General features: G+C 36.6%; 1 pseudogene; it reads right to left on the reverse strand.

The window, feature by feature from the left end:
- Positions 1-6,345: 6,345 nt before the first annotated feature.
- LOC123648171 lies at positions 6,346-8,171 on the reverse strand (annotated as a pseudogene).
- Between the last annotated feature and the right edge of the window lie 9,718 nt (positions 8,172-17,889).

Raw genomic sequence — 17,889 nt, forward strand, 5'->3', positions numbered from 1 at the left:
TAAAAGTTAATCACAGACATGTTAAATTTCTCACTCTAAGTTTTATTTTTTGCTTTGTGTCATTTATCTAGTTTCTAGATAAGTGTCTAAATTCAGTAGTTGAGAACACAGACCTAATGAACCGTATCTTTAGAAGTGTTTTCCCTCTGGTAAAGTCCAATAAACTGTTGAAGTATTACTGCCTCTAGGAATGAAAATTTTTTATCCTAATAATTAAAGTAACTTGGGAATAGAATAGTTAAGTATCAGTGTGTCTACCAAGTTCATCTCCCTAGATGAGAAAAGAAAGAAAGAATAAAACTTCTTTGTTAAATTGCCTTTGTCAATCTTCACAGACTAGAAAAAAAGAAAAGTGTACTTTGGAAAAGCTGACATTAAATATTTCACAGACCACATAGAATTTATTTATCTTTATGTCATAGGATTTAAATAGAGATAAGATACTGTGAATAAAATAATATACAGTGAAAATATTTGCCACATTCTCTAGTTAAGCCTATCCTCATCCTGAATAATCTCCTTTTCTACTTTTACAATATATCATCTAAAAAATTAGTTTTTATCCACCCATGATAGCATACATCAGGATGGATGCTTTGATTTTAGCTTCAGGTGAAAAAAGAAAAGAATTGGGCAATAGAATTTTAATAATAAAACACATTTTCTTAAATTTTATTCCAATCTTATTTATAGTTAATGAAATTTTACAAAAGACTTATGCCTTACAAAAATACACATTCATATATATTTGAGGTGAAAATGGCAGAAGTTTGTAAACATGATAAAAAAAAAAGGCATTCTGAGTCTAAAGACTATTTCTCATCAAAAGGAATGGACAGAAGCTAAAAAGAAAAAAAAGACTGTCTCACATTAGAACATTTGATTAAAGCTAGAATATATATTATATTTTAATAGGAAGAAACCTTTCCTCAAAATGACCCAAACTACTACCAACCTTATACACAAAATCTTCATTATGCCAGTCTATTTTTCTGCCCTAGTGACTACATTTGGGATTGAATACATGTTAAAACAAGCAGTCCATTCACTTGCTTTAAAAACCTCTTACTCCTCTTGCTAGAGTTAGCCAGGACTCACCTATACTATGGTGTCTCTAAATCAGAGATTAGGAGCTACTGGCTTTTGCTAATTGTATTTTATTCCTGTGTGCCTGCTCTGATCATCAAAATTTATATGTAATCTAAATCTTTAAATATTCTTAAGGAAGTAAGAAAAAAGAACCCACAGAAAACAGATGAAATAGACTCATACCAAGACATAGTATTGTAAAATTTTAGTACACTGGGAATGGTGTTCTAGAGAGAAAAAATAGGTCACATAAAAAGAATTAAAAATCAAAAGCATTGCATACTTCTCACTGGAATAGAGGAATTTTAAGGTCATTGGAGGAACACCTTTAAAATTCTGAAAGAATGACTTCTAACATAACATTCTATACCAAGCCTAATCTTAATCAAGTTTCAGGGTAAAATAAATACAGTTCAGGCATGAAAAATATATTTTCCTTGTTCCCTTCTCTCAGGAAGCTCCTGGAGGCTGAGTTCTACCAAAATGAGGGAACAAACCACAAATAGGAAGACCTGGCAAAACAGAAGTAGTATTTTTAACTCAAGAGAGAGGTGAAGGTAATAATTGTGATGTTAATGAAGGGAGATCCTAGGATGAAAAATGCAGGCATAGAAGGTAACCCATACATCTTGAAGCATGGCAGAAGGTTCTGTGAGAAACTCTGTTAGGAAGATTAAACTGATGGAAATTCTGATGTATTTGAACATTTTGAAAGAAGATTTAGACAATTGTGAGAAGTTTGCATGGAATCCGATAAATACATGGAAAACTAAACAAATAAGAAAAGATAATTATTAAGTTCAAGACAAATAGAAGTTAAACTGTAAAGGAAATGTAATTATGTCATTTGCAGTCCAGCTGAGAATAGTGTTTAAATTATATTAGTATAAGCACTCCATCTCTCTTTTGGTAACTATTTCCACCTTTTTTCCATCCTTTTACTTTCAACATATTTCTGTCTTCATAAAGTGTATCTCTTGTACATAGCACATAGTTGGGTTATGTTTTTTAATCCATCTGTCAATCTCTGCCCTTTGATTAGAGTGTTTAATCCATTTATATTTAATGTATTTACTGAGAAAGTAGAATCAATGTCTGCCATTTGGATATATTTTTTATGTCTTTATTTGTTCCCCTGTTCTTCCATTATTACCTTTTTCATATGTCAATAGATTTTTCTAGCATACCATTTTACTTCACTTGTTTCTTTTACTATTTTCTTAGTTATTTTCTTAATGGTTGCCTTCAGGATTACAATTAAAATCTTAAAGAGTCTAGTTTCTTTGGGTGTTTTTTCTTTTTCTTCTTCTTTTTATATGAGGTGGGGTCTTGCTATGTTGTTCAGGCTGACCTTGACTCCTGGGCTCAAGCAACCCTCCCACCTCAGCTTACCAATTAGCTGGGATTACTGCAAGCCACCATGCCTAGCCTTAAACAATCTAGTTTGGATTAATACCAAAACTTTGCTTCAAAGTACCTCTTTTCCTTCCCCTCCTTAGTGATATTATTATCATATAAACTATATCTTTGTTTATTATAAACCCATCAACACAGTTTTATAATTATTGCTTTATGCAGTTGTCTTTTAAGTCAGATAGGAGAAGAGGTACAAACAAAAATAAATGCATACAGTCTTTCACATTTACTTATATAATTACCTTTATAAATGTTCTGTATTTCTTTGTGTAGACTCAAGTTACTGTCTAGTGTCCTTTCATCTCATCCTGAAGTATTCCCCTTATTACTTCTTGTAGTACATGTCTTCCAGTCATGAATTCTTTCAGATTTTGTTTATTCTGAGGTGGTCTTAATTTCCCCTTCATTTTGAAGGATAGTTTTGCTGAATATAGTGTTCTTCAATGACAGTTCCTTGAAGTGATGAGTCATTTTCTTTTGTTGATTTCAAGATTCTCTTTTTGTCTTTGGCTTTTGACAATTTGTTTATGATATATCTGTGTGCAATAATTTGAATTTATTCTACTTTGAGTTTGTTGAGCTCTTGGATGTATAGATTTATGTTTTTCATCAAATTGGTAATGTTTTTGGACATTACTTCACCAAATATTTTCTGTGTATCTTTATCTCCCTCCTCTCCTTCTGGGACTTACATTATGCATATGTTAGATGCTTGGTGTCCCACAGATCTCTTAGACTCTATTCATTTTTGTTCCTTTCTTTTTCCTTACTGTTCCTCAGAATGAATAATCCCTATTGATACATCTTCAAGTTCATTGATTCTTTCTTCTGCAAACTCAAATCTGCTGGGATTACAGACATGAGCCACTGTACCTGGCCCCCCTCTAATAAATTTCACATTCTAGTTATTATCCTTCTCAACTCCAAAATTTCCATTTGAATTATTTAATACTTTCTATCTCTTCACTGGTATTTTATATTTGGTGAAACATCATTTTCAGACTTTCCTTCAATGCTTTGGAGACTGTTTCCTTGAGTTCTCTGAACATATTTATAAAAGTTGATTTAAAGTCTTTGTCTACTAGCCCAACATTTGGGCTTCCTTAAGGACAATTTCTATGAACTGCTTTCCTCCCCCCTCTCTCTGTGTAGGCCATACTTCATACTTTCTTAGTTTTTTTTCTTCTATCCCATAATTTTAATTGAAAGGTGGACATTTTAAAGGATATTGTGGTAATTCTGGAAATCAAGTCTTACCTCACCCCAGGTTTTTTGTTGTTGCTGTTTTTTATTATTGTTTTTTACTAGTCGTTTTGCTCAGGGACTTCTCTGGATTAATTCTGTGGAGTCTGTATGCCCTGTTGTGTTTGGCCACTGATATTTTTCCTTGGTTAGCTTTGTAATCAGGTAATAATTGGACATAGACTTCCTGAAATGTCTTGAACCAGTAAATCTTCAATCCTTTGTATAGGGTCTCTTTGTGTATACTGGGGCTCTGGCAGTTGGCAACCCTACTTTAGCCTTTACTTCCTGTTTGTACAAGGCCTCAGGGTTGGCCAGAGTTGAAAGATAAAAGTGTTCTGGGGGTTTTTTCCTGGACAAATACATTATCTTGCCTATGCTCGTGGCCTTCCAGATTCCCATGAATATGTGGGATTTTTTAAATCCCCCTATATGGATGTCTCATACTCTACATATTCCTGTTAAGTCTTTTGACCATCCTCTGTTTGCCCCTACTGGTATCACTCAAATAATGATGTGTCACTATAGGTCCATTGATTGTAAGAAATGTACCACTCTGGTGGGAGCTGTTGATAATGAGGGAGGCTATGCATGTGTGCAGAGCAGGGGGGTATATGGAAAATCTCTGTACCTTCCACTAAAGTTTTCTGTGAACCTAAAACTGTTCTAAAAAATAATGAATATTAAAAAACTCATCCCCAGAGAATTGTCACTATTTGAGATATCTGGAAACTCCAGGAAAAACTTTATTTGCAGAGCTTGTCATTATTTGTCCTGACTCAGAGTTTGCTCAGTGAAAAAGCTCTACCCCCAGAGTGTTTGTCAAAAACAATCAGAAGAAATTATTTAACATTGCAGCTTCCTGAGCCAGTGATACCTGTAGGGGCTAGTTTCTCATGTTACTCACAGGAGCAAACCAAAAGTTCTCAGACTCATGTCTTAGGGAAGGAGCCCCTCATTCCTTCTCCTCTGCTCATCTCTGTTGCCAACAAAGTACAAGAAGAAGCCACTGGATCCATTCAGCACCCGCGCATCCTCAGAAGCTTGCTGTATGGCAGGGCTCACATGGATGCAGTTTACTGAAGGACAGAGGGAGATTGCCAGTTGCATAGACTCACTCACTGTCTGTGTGCACTGTGGTTTAAACCTCAGATGTCACACTGCATTCCTGCGCTCAGGATTCCCCGCTAGCTGCCTAGACAGGCTAGACAGTGCAGTCTGGAAATGCTGGGGAACTGATATCCAGTGGAGTAAACTTCGACCAAGGGGACACATAAACTGTTACATATATTTTATCTTTTTAAAATGACCTCGATAAAGACATCCCACAAGAACAAGCAAGCTGCTACAGTTACCACAAAGCTGAGACCAGCTACCTTCTGCATACTCTGTTATTTGTTCCCCCTCTTTCCCTTTCTTACTTTATTTTTCCCTCACTACTGCGTTCCTGGATTGCACCACAAAATATATATATGTAAAACATAAGCTTTTGCTTTGAACCCGGTTTCCCAGAGATCCGAAGCAAGGAGATTGTGATTTTTCCTAAAATACCTATAAAACTATTTTTTTCCAAACTGAGTACATGCATAATGTTGATAAAAATAAATTTTAAAAAAAGATGGGAAGGAGAAAAAAAAAAGATACTAGAGAATGTTCTGTATCTTAATAAGAAAGTATAACAGGAAAGAAATATTTGATCCAAAAAACACAGGACTCATCAGAAGTGTGATAAAGAGAAATTTTGGAATGATACCTAAGGCATGGTCTAGAGTAGAGGGAAAAAACGCATGTTTATTATCCGGCATGGAGGCGCACGCCTGTAGTCCCAGCTACTGGGGAGCCTCAGGTGGGAGGATTCCCTGAGCCCAGGAGTTTGAGGCTGCAGTGAGCTATGATCATGCTACTGCACTTCAGCTTGGGTAACAGGGTGAGACCCTGTCTCTTAAAAAAAAAATTAAATTTAAAAATTAAAAAGAGAAATAAAGGTTTGCATGAGAGAGGCACCAGAACAAAATGAACCAGATAGATTTTCTGACATCTGTTATTCTGGAAAATAATACTGAGAAGGTTTAACCATGTAGCTTTTAGGGTATTTGGGAAGAATTACCAATACGTACAGAGAGAACCAAGAAAATTTTAAAAAGAAACAGTTATTAATTTTAGTAAAAGTTTTCATAAAGGAAAAGTAATCAGAACACAATTTAGCTCAACAGTGAACACAATTACGTAATTACAGTAAATTGAACACTGAATGTGGATTAGCCAAAAGTTGTGACATATATAATGGGAGACGAGTAGAAGGAACCCAGTGGAAGAGAGATAAATCCTCATCTGCCATTGCAGGAAGTCAGTGGGCACTGTCCAAAATGGATAAATAAAAAAAAATGCCACAAAAGCACATATTTAAAAATATAGTAAAGCCATGAGAAACAATTCAATGAATTGAAAACAGTTGCCACTAGGACAAAAGACTTGCAGTAATGACAGGAACTGCTGCTTTTTTTTTAATTTTTTTTTTTTGTCTCTTTGATCACATCTTTATTCAAAATAAGCTGCTGAAAAGGATTTGACCTGTATGGAATAAACAAATTTAAGAGTTTATGCAGCAGGCTTCTTTTTGTCTGTGGTAGGTTTCTTTTCTGCTGGCTTCTTTTCAGCTGATAGTTTCTTGATAGAGGCAGCTTTTTTTCCCACCAAAGGCTTTTTCTGCTTCTTAACACCAACAGGTTTTTCCCCTTTCTTCACTACTACAGTCTTCTTATTTTATTTTATTTTTTATTTTATTTTATTTTTTTTGAGACACAGTCTCGCTTTGTTGCCCTGGCTAGAGTGAGTGCCGTGGTGTCAGCCTAGCTCACAGCAACCTCAAACTCCTGGGCTCAAGCAATCCTCCTGCCTCAGCCTCCCGAGTAGCTGGGACTACAGGCATGCGCCACCATGCCCGGCTAATTTTTTTCCATATATATTTATAGTTGCCCAGATAATTTCTTTCTCTTTTTTAGTAGAGACAGGGTCTCACTCTTGCTCAGGCTGGTCTCGAACTCCTGACCTTGAGCGATCCTCCCGCCTCAGCCTCCCATACTGCAGTCTTCTTGCCTGCAACCCCCTTCTCATCTGATTCAGCCTGTACTGCTTGCAGCTGCCTTATCCACCCAAAGTTTGCGATTCCTGGCTTGGTGAAAAATGGTATTTCGTCACACGGTCTTTGCATATGGGTTCAGCGTCAACATGATTCTCTGGTTTTCCAGTGGATTCTTCTTCAGGACTCTGTGATGAATTATCTTGCGTGGTGCTCGAAGAGCTCTTTGGATCTCTGGGCTTTTCAAGATTCTGCTAAGGCCTGCGTTGATCATCCTGTGCATGGGAAGGTCGTAGTCACTTTTGAGGGAAGCAACTTTACCCGAGTGCCGTACAATTCCTCTAACTTCCGGGAAGCACTTTCAGTCCAAATGCAGAAACATCCTACATGCCCCCCAAGAGCAAGTTTCAAAATGTTCAGCTTGCTTACATTAAGCAAAGTAATTCCAGGGATATTCCCCAAAGCCTTGATGATACCATTGTCCTCACTATAGATGATGCAGGGTCCCCTGCACTGGATATGATGACGGTTTCTCACTTTGCCCTTGCCAGCCCTTATTTGCTGAGAGGCATAGACACTTTTGATATCATTCCAGGCCTTAAGTTTCTTAAGAAGTAAAACAGCCTCCTTGGTGTTCTTGTAGCCTTCAACTTTATCTGCGACCACCAAAGGAAGTTCACGAACTTCCTCAATACGATGACCTTTAGACATGACCAGTGCTGGTAAGGCTGAGACAGCCAGGGCAGAAGAGATGGCATATCGCTTTTGGGTTGTGTTCACTCTCTGGTGCCAGCAATGCCAGGTTTTGGTTGGTGCAAACATGCGGCCTCCATGGCACATATTTCTGAAAGCACCCAGAACGGCCAGAACGGTGAGTCCCACCACCTTGAACTCTGGGAACTGTAGCCACAGCTCTGCCAGTACCCCAAGACTCAGCACTGGGCTGATGACCTGCTAACTCTCTGACAGCAGAGGCCTGGGTTTTTTTGGTGCAAGTTGTTGTGAACGAAGTTCACAATATCTGGTCGAATGGGAGGCTTGAAGACAGCAGGCAAAGTGACATTTTTACCAGATGACTCCCCCTGGTCGGAGTACACTGATATCCGTGGACGTGCACAAGCCGTGGCAGGGAGAGGAGAAGGCCACACTCCTTTCAACCTACTGGCTCCTGCAGGAAGAGCTGCTGCTTTTCATTTTAAGCACTGTAGTTACATTGACTTTTTTTTTTTTTAGTTATCTGATTTATTTATTTCATTTTCTTTTTTCCAAAAATAGACTTTATTTTTTACAACAGTTTAGATTTACAGAAAACTTGAGAAGTTAATACAGGTTCCATACAGTCCATACCCGTTTCCCTACTGTCGACAGTTTAGTATGGTACATGCCTTACAATCAATGAATAAACATTGGTACATTATTGTTAACCAAAGCCCAAACTGTACTCAAATTATTTTAGTTTTTAGCTAATGTTCTTTTTCTGTTCCAGGACACCATCCGACACCACATTGTATTTCGCCGTCTTGTCTCCTCAGGCTCCTCATGGCTGGGACAGTTGCTCAGGCTTTTTTTGTTTTTAATAATCTTGACGGTTGTGAGAAATGCTGGTGAAGTATTTTGTAAGATGCTTCTCTATTGAAATTTGTCTTATGTTTTCCTCATGATTATATTGGGGTTATAGGTTTCTGAGAGGAAGACCTCAGAGATAAAGTGCCATTTTCATCACATCATATCTGGGCACGTACTGTCACATGGCTCATCACTGCTGATATTGGACTTGATCATCTGGCTGTGGTAGTGTCTTGCTGGTTTCTGTACTATAAAGTTATTCTTCTTCCCCCCACCTCCACCTTTTCTGGACTGCACTCTTCATTGACTTAAAAAAAAATTTCTTTTTATTTCAAAAAAGTTAAGAGACATACCCATTTGTCACCACACGGTTTTGAACTTGGATCAGTTTGATGCTAGGGCCAGAGCGTTTAGTCTCTGTACTACACTGCCTCTTTCCACTGACTTTTAAAATTATGCACATGTATCACTTTGATTAAATTTAGAATTAATGAAAATATGTTGGAGTTTTCTAGATGTTTTATTTCTGAACCATGTGCTATATTCCTAGATCTGTGGACAGCAGCATGCAAAAGTGCAAGACAAGTAGCCAACAAAGAGGCACAGTGAACACGGTGGGGCATGCACCTTGGGAGAAGGAGAGCAGCCTGAGATATGTCAGGGTGAAGGGTCAAAACCACCATCAGGTTCGGAAGTAGCTATGGATTGAAGGCTTAGACATTGATGGGTAGTGTCTAAGGGCTCAGACAGTGAGAACTGAGATAGACTAAGATGCCACAAAGCACTGAAGTAGGTTGGACAGACAGTTCTTAAGCAAAGGGTTTGAGTATCAGAAATTTGGAGATCTGACTATATAAGTAGATTAATAATGGGTCAGGAAGTCAAGCAAAGAATCTGATTAATAGGAACAGTGCACACCTGAAGGAAAGAAAGAAAACACAATTTGACATTCTAAAGACATTATGACTCAGGTCAGAGACTGTTTCTGAACATGGAAACCAGCCTCCTGTATTAACTACCTTGAGGCTTTTCAGCTGGAGTCCTTGAGGCCAGGCTGGATCCCTTGGCTGGCGAGGGGAATGTGGAAGCAGCATTTCTGATGTAGTATAAATCATATCTTGGTGATGTATGTCATAAAGTTTCAATAAAATGACACAGTTAACATTTTATGTATTTGATAAATTGAAGCTGGTATTCCTTCAGTCTCCAGAAGTGTATAAGCCACTATTTTGAGCCAGAAGGAATAAAAAAACCCATTTTCTTCTGGGATGTTTTTCTAGAACTGATTGCCTCTACAACAATAATCAAAATTGCTTTCCCACATGGTTTTATAAGGGACAGTGGAGGGTGGCAGTGCTTGCAGCCAGATCTTTGTCTAATCAAAATCGCTCCTTCTGGGTTCAAATGTCATTCCCATGCAGAAGGAGAAAAATAATCTCCATGTGACCTCCCACTCTACCGCTAGTTCATTCACCCATGGAAGTCACAAACAGTTCTCAAACCATTGTCCATCTTCACAGAGAAAAAGGCTGGTTATTAAGTTAATTAAATAATTAAGCAGTTAAACCCTAATGCACCTCTCAACTGTCCTACAACTCTTCAAGGGGTCAGTGATACAAGATAAAGAGGGGCCCAGAGCCCTCAGAAACACACATTCTATTGAGGACTTGAGGCAAGAACAAAGCCCTGTTCCCCGGTGTGATTAGTCCTCTGATTAGGGTAACCACACGACTTTATGGAATCCTTCAGGGGAGTATCTAACCCAATCTTGGAGGGGTAGGAAAACTTGCTAGAGTAATGATATTGTGAAAGAAAAACAAATCTGTGCTTAGGTAAGGAGAGATTTTATTCAAAAGGGTTATTGCAATTTGGGGAAGGGGACCATTGCAATTGGGAGAGTGCTTTGACTATAATATCTGCAAACATCTGAAAGGTCATGTAGAAAGGAATTCTCTTTTTATGGGAAGGGAGAAAATGGCTAGAAAGAATCAGGTATGGGGGAATAGGAGAAGCAGGTGGCATGATGGGACATTTGATCAGGGAATGTCTTTCCTCGTGGTTTGCTGATTATCTGGAGAGGGTGTTAAGGAGGGACAGTTCTGTGTTCCAATACTCAAAGGTGGGGCAAAGTTCAGGGGTCTGGGGGAGGGAAAGAATCCTGACTAAAGTTTGGTCAAGTTCAATATTTTGTCCATATTGGTGAGTGGGGACAAACAGTGTCTCATTATGAGACAAAGAATGGAAATTGGAGAGTCTGTGTCTAGCCATGTCATAGGTAAACAAGGACTAGCTCCTTGTTTAGATAAGTGAGTCTTATCTAAGTTGAAAAAGGAAGAGTGGTTCTTTGCGGTAAGTCTTTTCCTGGGGCACAAAAGGTTGCCTGGGGGGTAGGGGAGCAGTGATTATCAACTGTAGCTATTTTCCAATAGCACAGGGCTCAGGAAAAGTTCCACATCATCAATATCTATTAATAAAATGATGCTATTAAGAAAATCAGGGGACATTTGAGACAGGGGAATAGCCATGAGGCAGGATAAATGGAGCGAATTTAAGAAACATGAGGAATTGGTGCGATTGATCCTAGAAGTAGGAGACTGTTAGAAGGCTAATGCAGCAATTCAGAGAGAAATGTTCACTGGAATCAAGGAGTGGTAGTCAAATACTCAGCTGAATGTTGTCCTGTGAGATGGAGTAAAGCTGTTGTACAGAGAAATCTAGACAACGTGAGCTATAAAACTACTGAAGAGGCTTACTGAGAAAGAAAATGCACCTTAGCTGAGAAAGCAGTCAAAGCAATAATCAGATCAAAAGGGCTGGGCACTCAGTTTGATCTGAGATAAGATATCAGATTATATCCAGGAGGCCAAGATGTGGAACTACATAAAGCAGACATATTTTAAGCCAATTAGATGACTATGAACCCACTGTAATAACATACTGCACCACCATGTTCATATTGTCAGTATCGATAGCTTTGAATTAAGCAATACATTCTTATAACTAGTCACATTTATAGACTCAACTAAGTATATCCAGTACTAATCCAGAGCTTTAAGTACATAACTCATTCTACAGATCAAATTTCTCTCCGACAAATTTCTCCTCTAGAGACAAACTTATAGATTTCTCAAAGGTATACATCCATTCTCATCCTCAGATACAGTCTCCAGACAAATTTCCCCAAATATTGCACCCGCAATTGAGCCTCTGTCTTCTTAAAAGTAACAAAAAATCAAGACCATGTTCCCTCCAAACAAGTAAAATGGATTTTGGCCAATATTTGTCTTACATAATTAATGTCAAAAAATACTAATATTAATCCAGTAGGGTTTGTTATTGTTTTCTTTTGTTTTTTACTGTTTGCATTGGTGAAATTAACTGGGAACCTGTTGTGTTCTTACCGTCAGATAGATTTTGCAAATGTCATAACCTCTAAGATTTATATCTCTTAATAGACTTTCTCTTTTCCATATATCTATCCAACAGTTATTGAGTGACTGTGATGTGCCAGGAAATGTGATAGGTTTTAGGAATACAAAAAGCGAGTAAGACTTTATCTTCAAAGATTTCACGGTAATAAAAAAGGTAAGCATCCATATAGATAGTTACAATACATTGTATATGTATCATGTACTAATTTATAAACTATTAGGTGAGCTCTTTCATTACCTACAGTTACATTCACCCTGGCTTGTTTTTGTGTGGCTGGGGAGCTAAGAATGGTTTTTGCATTTTTAAAGGGTTTTTAGAAAACAACAAAGAAGAAAAGACAGACACATTATTTGGCCTGCAAAAGCAAAAATATTTACTAGCTACCTCTTACAGAAAAAATTTGCTTACGCCTACTCTAGATCAGTAATTCTTAAATGAGTACATCTCTCACAATCACTTGTGCACTTCATTTGTTATTTTAAATACACATGCTGCATGGGATCCTGGCATTGGTATTTTCACCAGATTCAGATGATTCTTGTATGTACTGTGGTTAAGAAGCTCTGCTTTACACATTTTCCCTAAGACAGTTCCCAGAACACTTACCTGGGTTTATAAAGACATTTAGCAAAGATTTTCTTCATTAACACAGCTTACCTTATATATTGTAGAATATTCCTTTTACCCTATTTCATGTGACTTTGTAGGATAGCCTCCTTACCTCTTGTATAATAACATATCAAGTTAATATAGTTAGCTCTCTGAAAGGCATAAAGTACATTATCTATTATATAATTTGATCCTAATAATAATAGGGTGTAGAATTACTTCTTTACAGAGAAACTAAAGTTCAGAGAAGTCAAATGGCTCAAGGTCATACAGGGCTTCTAAACTCCAACCCTATTGTTCTTTCCAAACACCCTCTCTACTTACTTTTTCCGATTCTCCATTGAAATAGACTACACAGTCTATTCTTACTACCCGGTAGCAAAATTTCATTACATTCCATAAATCTGTTAGCTAAAGAATGTAATTCCTGTTTAACTTGAGAGCCTGTATGTCTTAAGGCAGACTTGTGTTACAATAATTCCTCTAATTTGCAAGCACTTTTTCACATATATTATGTACTTGAAATAAACTAGACGCTAACTCCTACTCGGGTATAAATGGAGAAAAAAGTATCTCTCTAGAGCATTATTCAACATAAAGCTCATGAAATAATTTGCAGAGGCACAAGGTTCATCCTGCCTAAGCAAATTAAACAATTTTGTTAACCCTCATGTCTTTTGTTAGAAGTGAAATTTATGATAACTGTATTGGCTTTGCACTACATAGCACCCAGAAGCCTTTGTTTGCTCTCAGCTAGAGCTATTTATACCCCAGGATATTGATATTCTTCTACTTAATCAAAATGTACTACAACTAAAAATAAATATAAATGCCACATTCTTTTGAGTATGCAAAGCCAAGACAAAGGGAAAATAATAATCAAGGAATTATTTACAAACATTTTGTAATATATATTCTCACTTTATCCTTTCCAAAAGTCTTTCATTTTTGACCAGTCATTAGATTTAAAAGATATCAGAAGAGATATAACTCAAATAGATCCATTATTAGATTCTATATTTGTCCAGTTTCATTGAAAAATAAACTTGGGTATTATTGATGGTGGGAGTGAAAGAGTTAACACATTTTTACCCCATATTGGCATATCTTGGGAGGATATTTAATACTGCTACATAGGAAGAGTCATGGTATCCGTGTGTCTGTTTAGGAAGGGGTAAAGGAATCAATTAGGAATAAATTTAGAAGTTCATGCCAAAGGAGATAGTGGAAAACACAATTCTGTAATGTCACTGTGTGCAGAACAAAAAGGCAGATGGCCAGAGGATTCTGAGTATACTTTTTTAAAAATAGACTTCATTTTTTAGAGCAATTTAAGGTTTACAGAAAGATTGTGCAGGAATTATACTCCTTCTTTTATGCTCCTCCCAACCCCACTGTGTTTTCCTATTGTTAATATCTTGCATTGGCGTGATACATTTATTGCAGCTGGTGAACAAATATTGATACAAAACTGAATATACTTTTTAGAGACAAGTTCCAGAGTTATATAAGTCAAAAGAGGAGTTATTTGGGGCTAATAAGTAATTAATAGCAACATTTTGAAGAGAATATTGTAAGAAGTAAAGTATTACAAGGACTTTTTACTAATCCAAACCAATGTGACATGAGATTAACTTTTCTAGGGGCTTCTAGAAAAGAAGTTTCCTCACTTTTCTGTGGTAGCTCCACAAGCCAGCCCTCTTGTTCTGTAGTCATTTTCCCAGGACAAGAGAAACCAACTTTAGAATGACGATGATGATGTGGAAGAGAAACCAATACAACAAAACAAAACAAAATAAGTCAACTTTGTTTTACTATCTTTAAGCCATTGAATCAAACCAATCCTGAAGCCCACTCTTTACTGTTTAAGCTAGTTTCGGTTGGATTTTCAGTGCTTACAATATAAAATGTTCTAAATGATGTGATAATCACATTAAAGATAACTGCATAATTTTGGGGTACTCTTGAATGTTCCCACCAAATATTTTTATGAATGGACATTGAGATCACTGCTATGATCAAGATTCTGCAAACCAGTGGCAGACTAGGCAAGCTGCAACCCATGTGCAAATTTCTTTCCTAACTGCTTTGATATCTGTCTGAGTGCGGTATCATATGTTGTGCTTACCCAGATTGTTGACCATGCTGGGAAAGATCATTGTTCCTGAAGGAAGAGTGGGAGTATAGCCAAAGTTCCAAGATGCAAGAATATTTTGAACACTCCTTACCCCACTTAACCTCACAAATAGGCGTAAAAGAAGAGAGCACATTACTAACACAATTTGGTATGAAAAACAGAGGGGAGTACATATAGCATGAAACTCTTTTTGTAAAGTTAAAAACAAAATAAAAATATGCTTTAACTTCTTTAACTACCATTTATAAATGCACTAAGACTACACAAAAAGAAAAGCACGGGAGTTATGAAATAGGATGCTGAATGACGGTTATGTCAAGTTAGAATGATGACTTTCTCATATTGGTAGAGAGCCAACTGTTAGTTATAGGGTTTCTCCATGGTCCTAAATTTTGTCTTGAGTGATGCTTTTGCAGGTGCTTATTACATTATTTTCTAAAAAACATCAATTAAATAATAAAATTATAAAAGATTAAAGAGTTAATTTGTGTAAAATAGACTCATATTTTTAGTTTCCCTTTTGGAATTAGACAACTTCAGAAATTAAGCACAGTATAACGTTAAAGTATCCTAAGTAGAAGATGTGTTTCAGAGAACTTTTCAAATGTCTCATTATTTTCTGGTTTAATTCTGCCTTCTTTGCTGACAGTATAAAGAATTTTCATTGGTTTGCATATTTGCTTGAATTAAGTTTGAATGGGACAGGTAATGGCCAACAAAGTTAGATTAGTGAAATTAAACTCTACACTTTCTTCCTTGCTCTTTTGTCTCCCAGGCAGCCTAGGAATATATTTTCAGTGACTGATTCTCTGAAATTCTTTTTTTTTTTCTTGGCAAACTAACTTATGTAGTCATCTTTGTCCTTTAATTTAAAAATTATAAAGGGCTTCTTCATATCTTTATATATAAGGTCAGAGAACATTCTAAGAGAAGTTTAGACCAAAACTTTTGATCAAATTAATCAACTCAATTTGTCTATACAGAAGATTAATTGAAATGAAGAATATAACTGGGTCTCCACTGGTCTGGCCACGCTGGAGATGGTGCATGGTTGTTGGTGTTGGTGGTTGGGCCCCTCTGACCTTAGTGTCTAGACAGAATCTAAGAGGTGAAGACACAAGCAGTAACAGGATCTACAAAAGAGCTATAGCCACAAACCAAACTTTACTTCTCTATACTTCCACATATGTTATTGGTATGAAATAGTCTTTTCTGCCACATTGACATGTGAGGATAGTAATCATTGTCAGCAGAATTTTCCTTAAATGTAACAGATAACTATATATGAGCATTCATACAAACACACACACACACTCACACACTTAATTTGTTCCAGAAATCATTTTCCTTCTTTTTCTGGCAGCTAAATACCAAAAACACTTTAATGTGATACTTAGGCCCAACCAAGTTGTTGTTTTCCAAATTAGGTGGGTAATGAAACTCAGTTTTTAGAGTTGCAATGAAGTCTCATATAAGAATATTCATACAGTAACTTTATGCATCTTAGGCAAGCAAATGGCAGACTTGGAACTTCTCTTTTGCCACCTAAGTATGAAAAGTACTCTCTCCATTTCATTTATGAAATGGTTGCTGCTCCTATAAAGCTAACTTTTAATTTACTTATCAATGGTGAAACTACTTTTCTTTTGTGAATTAAGAATAAAGTTGTTGAGCAAAAAGTGGATTCTTGCTGAGAAATGTGGGACGTACAAGAAAGACCTGCAGTGTGTTATGACTTGGTTTAACTACTAAACACTAACACAGTTTTGACAATAACTCTCATTAGAACATTTCATTTCTTTTGAAATACATATGAGAGGTTTGGATATTTTCTTCTTCATATATCATTTGAGTTGGTGATTTTATTTAAAAAAAACTTTACAGTTCAGGTACATTCAAATCTTTAAAAATTGGTATTCATGACTGACAATAAGAATTTAATTAAGTTAAGTGTAGGCTATTTTCTCACTTGTGGCCTGCATGTATCAAAGTCTTAGCATGAATATGAGAATGTAAAATGGAGAGAAGTGTTCTAGATGTGTACTGGAGAAAATGTAAAGTCCTTTTCAGTATGTCTAAATAGATGTGAACAATAGAGTTGTACCTGCAGTGCATGAACGGGGGAAAGGAGCTTATGCGGGGTGCAGGAACAGGATCACTGAGGGTCTTCTGGGGCAGAAATGCAATTTGAAAGCCACTCCACTGCTTCACAAGGAACCAGTTTAAAGAATAAAGTCAATAGATGTGCTCTGAGGCTTAGAAGTGAGTTAACAACCTGTTGGCAACCACCTTCAAAAGCTGGGCAGAAGTGCTCTCTGCCCACTCCCTCAAGTATTCCAAGGCTGGGGCATGGCATTCCCACCTACTGATACTCAATTTTGACAAAAATACAATAAAAGGACTCTGCTGACCTTGAAACTTGTGTCTTTGGGGGGCCTCTGAGGTTAAAGTGTAAGGTTAAAGAAGCTGTAACTCCGGACACCAGTAAATAATGACCTGAACCTCACAAGTAAGCATTTTTGCAAACTGAGCAGGCTGCTTTTGGTTTCTTAAACCAGTTACAAATTCAGGCAGCCTTAATTCATGGAAATTGTGGTAACCTCACCTCAAAGTGACTTTTTAGAATTGTTGAAATGTAATAGCATGATTATATTTAGGGAAGCCAACATTTTTGTTTAACTATGGGGGACATCTTTTGCTCCTAATAAGTAAATTAATAATTATAAGTATTAACATTATACATAAAAAGTGATTTAGGAAGGCTCACCCTCACTAATAGGATTTGTGTCCTAAAGATATTCAAAATGCTTTGTTTATGCCACACTGTAATAATTAGTGCTTCAGTAGGGGTCAAATAGACGTATGTTTCAGTGATTAACAAATCAAAGCCATTAAAGATATTGGTGGTTTTCATGTATTTCTTGCTTCTTAGGATTAGTATTAAATGAAAGAAATAAGATCCCTTTTAATTTGGAGAAAAAATTGAAATGATCTGATGTGGACTAACTGAAGACAAAGTTTAGATACATCTAAATATGCTAAAAATGAGATTAAGAGGAGGATTTTAAATTTCTTAAAAGGATGAAAAAATTTATGTTTGCCTGGTAGTGATTATAAAATTATCCTCACAACAAAAATTTAAGGAAATATAATATCTCATAAGAGTGACCATTGGTTACTGGTAAAATGAATAGCATAATCTCATTTCTGGCAAAGGATTTTCAAGCATTTGATATTTTGTATTTTCATGGGAAAATACTCATTTCTGGATTACAATTGAGTGTAGAGAGACCTTTGAAAAAGCAAAGTGCTTTCAACC

This window comes from Lemur catta, chromosome 12, assembly GCF_020740605.2.
Source record: "Lemur catta isolate mLemCat1 chromosome 12, mLemCat1.pri, whole genome shotgun sequence".
Classification (NCBI taxonomy): Eukaryota; Metazoa; Chordata; class Mammalia; order Primates; family Lemuridae; genus Lemur; species Lemur catta.